Source organism: Stegostoma tigrinum, chromosome 10 (genome assembly GCF_030684315.1).
Source record: "Stegostoma tigrinum isolate sSteTig4 chromosome 10, sSteTig4.hap1, whole genome shotgun sequence".
Taxonomy (NCBI): Eukaryota; Metazoa; Chordata; class Chondrichthyes; order Orectolobiformes; family Stegostomatidae; genus Stegostoma; species Stegostoma tigrinum.
In genome coordinates, this window is record NC_081363.1 from 29065856 (window position 1) to 29069630 (window position 3775).

Sequence of the window (3775 nt, forward strand, 5' to 3'; positions counted from 1 at the left end):
CAAGAGCCTTCGTGGCAAGGCTAAGAAGATTCTTCCCGCACAACGACCAAACACAGACTTTAATGACCTTCCTACCGCCCCCCCTCACTTGTTGATAAATTTGGGCTCTAAAATTAAAGCCCCGAGGGTGAGAAAGCATGAACTCCGAGGAAAAGTCAGATTAGACGCCAGATGTTAACCCAGTTTCTTTCCATACAGATATTGTCAGACTAGATGAGTTTGTCCAGTTTTCTTTAAATTTCAGATTTCCAGCATTCACAGTATTTTGCTTTTATCTTAAGATCGTGAAGTTGTGTTCATTGGCTTTTTTTTGCATACTCTGAGTACTGTTACAGTTTCAAGTTGACATCTGTGGCACATAAACCCTGTCAAGGGTCAGAACCGTTGAGTGCCATATTTTTGATGGTGCTAACGTGCACCGTGAGCATCCACCAGACAATGCCTTTTAGGGTCATCATGACACTAAGCAGCATGTCACACTAATACGACACTAAAGATGCGATTTAAGAACTCAACATCCAACCAACCACCCCCCCTTAACGTTGCACTGCTGAGCACATGTTCAACAGCAGAAAGGATCCCGCAACCCCAGCACTATTTGAAAGGGATTACCGTCCATTTGCAGTTTAGCCCCAACTTGATTTCTAATTATTGCTATAGTTTTGCAAGTGTTTGCAGCTTTTTGCAGTTGCCTCAAGTTGCAATGTTTATTATCAGATACTCACCAACACTTTCAAGATTTTAAAGCTTCTGTTATAAACCAGTTACTCCTAGACATGAGATAATAGGAACTGCAGATGCTGGAGAATCCGAGATAACAAGGTGTGCAGCTGGATGAACACAGCAGGCCAAGCAGCATCATAGGAGCAGGAAAGCTGATGTTTCAGGCCTAGACCCTTCAACAGAAATAGGGGAGGGGAAGGGGATTCTAAAATAAATAGGGATTGAGGAGAAGATAGGTGGAGAGGAGACACAGGTCAAAGAGGCGGGGATGGAGACAGTAAAGGTGAGTGTAGGTAGGGAGGGGATAGGTCAATCCGGGGAGGACGGACAGGTCGAGGGGGCGCAATGAGATTAGTAGGTAGGAGATAGGGGTGGGGCTTGAGGTCGGAGGAGGGGATGGCTAACCTCAACCCGCCCCCTTGACCTGACCGTCCTCCCCGGACTGACCTATCCACTCCCTAACTCCCCAACTACACTCACCTTTACTGGTTCCATCCCCACCTCTTTGACTTATCTGTCTCCTCTCCACCTATCTTCTCCTCTATCCATCTTCTATCCGCCTCCCACTCTCTCCCTAGTTATTTCAGAACCCTCCCCCCATCCCTCATTTCTAATGAAGGGTCTAGGCTTGAAACATTCAACTTTCCTGCTCCTAAGATGCTGCTTGGCCTGCTGTGTTCATCCAACGCCACTCCTAGACACGAGCACACTGTTCGACATTCTTCATGTATATAGCACGTATTAAAGAATGAACAGAGGTTACACAAGGAAGGATAGCATGTGGAGGATAGAGGAGGAAGTAAGGTTCTCAGCAGAAGCGACAAACACCGCTGCTGTTCAAGGAACAATTCTTACAGCCCAACCTCAGTGAGAAACAATATGTGAGCTGTTTATGTTTCAGTAATGATCCACCAACTGAAAACTCTTATCTTCTGCAGCCACAGCTGTAACATTAGAGTAGGGAATGTGAGCCACGTGGTCATTATTATGAAGATATCCATAGCAATGAAACCAAAGGCATCTAGCTCCTTCCAGACTGGAGTTTGAGACATTTGCACTAATGCACCGTTTAGCATTTAATTTTGTGCAAGGGAGGCCACTGAGGCACTCTATTTAAATCAAGTTAATTATATTGAATTCCTCAGAGAGCTGTGGAGGCAGATTCATTGAATATTTTAAGACAGAGGTACGTAGTTTGTTGACTAACAAGGAACTCAGAGGTTATTGGAAATAAGTGGAAATGTGAAGTTGACACCTTAATCAGATTAGCCTTGAGTTTATTGAATGGTGGAGGAAGCTAGAGCAGCCAAATGGCTTACTCCTTCTCCTAATTCATACGTATGTTTATATGTTCTGTTGCCAGAGAGAAGCAGGTGGAGTGAGCATGTGACTTCACTTGGATTTCAGACTTTCCTGTGGTGGTAGGTGACGTTGATTACATATGTATTGCTTTGTGAGTGTTAAGTATCAACTCTGCTGTACACTGGAACCAAAAACGATTCCAGGTGGTGCAGGACCATTGGTAGTAAATCATACAGGCCATGCCCAGGTTCCTTGTAGCAGTCATGATGCAATCATTCGTTGAAAGTCTGGCTTCTAAATAACCAAGAATGGTTGCCAATGACATGACTGTTTCCTCTGGTGGTCAACCACACACTCACGCATAGCAAGTATACAATAAAAGTCAAGTTGCATAAAATATGATAGAACAGGCCAAGCTTTGCAAAAGCGATGCTTTCACTGCTTGGACCATTTTGGAGGAGTCTTGCTGTGTTCAGTAAACAGATATCAAGATTTGTGATGGCCTGCTATATGTTGCTCAACTCCCTTATAATGAAGGGCTATCCCTTGCTTCTAAGTAAATGGCAATCAGTTGAAGAACAGGAGTAGAAGATGAAGGAAGAGACACGGAGAAGGTAACATGGCCAACCTCTTTCTGCATATGTTATTTGTGAAGAACCCATCCAAGTGAGATGACAGTAACTCTAATCCCGGAAAAATCAGCTTTCCCTCTGTCACTGACCATCATAGTATCTTGTCATTTTCTATGCATCAAAGAAAGTATTCATTGATTATTCAGGCCAGAACTTCAGTCTTAAACAACTGCTTCTTATGTCTCCAATGCTTTTTCCCACCTCAGGAGTTTACTTCCTGCCCCCTCCTCTTGTTGCTTTCTGCCGTGCTTTGGCCAGCTTCTCATTACTATTCTTGCCATTTGATATCTTGTTTATTTTTTGACTATCCTTATTAGTTTGAACAATGGACCCTATCTCTTTGTGCATTTTGCTTAAATGTTAAGATGGCATTGAGCCTTATGATCTGAAGTTTCATCACCAGTAGGAAAACAGTAAACATGTCCAATGAAGAAAAATGCAGAAGGACTAATAGTAATAGAATTGATCAGATATGAGCACAGATGCCTTTTAATATCTCCAGTACCTAAAACTAATGCTCCAAGACCGTAGATGGACAAAAATGTGCTCTATTAAAAAAAACATTATTTCTTTAATATGAAACTATATGATTTTTTCTCCTTTTCTACATATTGGTAGATATTGAAAATAATGCATCAAATAGCTCAAAAAGGAAAATTCCAGAGTGGAAACACAGTTCATTGCATAATAAGGGTAACAAAGTGTGAAGCTGGATGAACACAGCAGGCCAAGCAGCATCTCAGGAGCACAAAAGCTGACATTTCGGGCCTAGACCCTTCATCAGAGAGGGGGATGGGGTGAGGGTTCTGGAATAAATAGGGAGAGAGGGGGAGGCGGACTGAAGATGGATAGAGGAGAAGATAGGTGAAGAGGACAGTATAGGTGGGGAGGTAGGGAGGGGATAGGTCAGTCCGGGGAAAACGGACAGGTCAAGGAGGTGGGATGAGGTTGGTAGGTGGGAAATAGAGGTGCAGCTTGAGGTGGGAGGAGGGGATAGGTGAGAGGAAGAACAGGTTAGGGAGGCAGGGACGAGCTGGGCTGGTTTTGTGATGCAGTGGGGGAGGGGATGAGCTGGGCTGGTTTTGGGATGCAGTGGGGGAGGGGGAGATTTTGAAGTT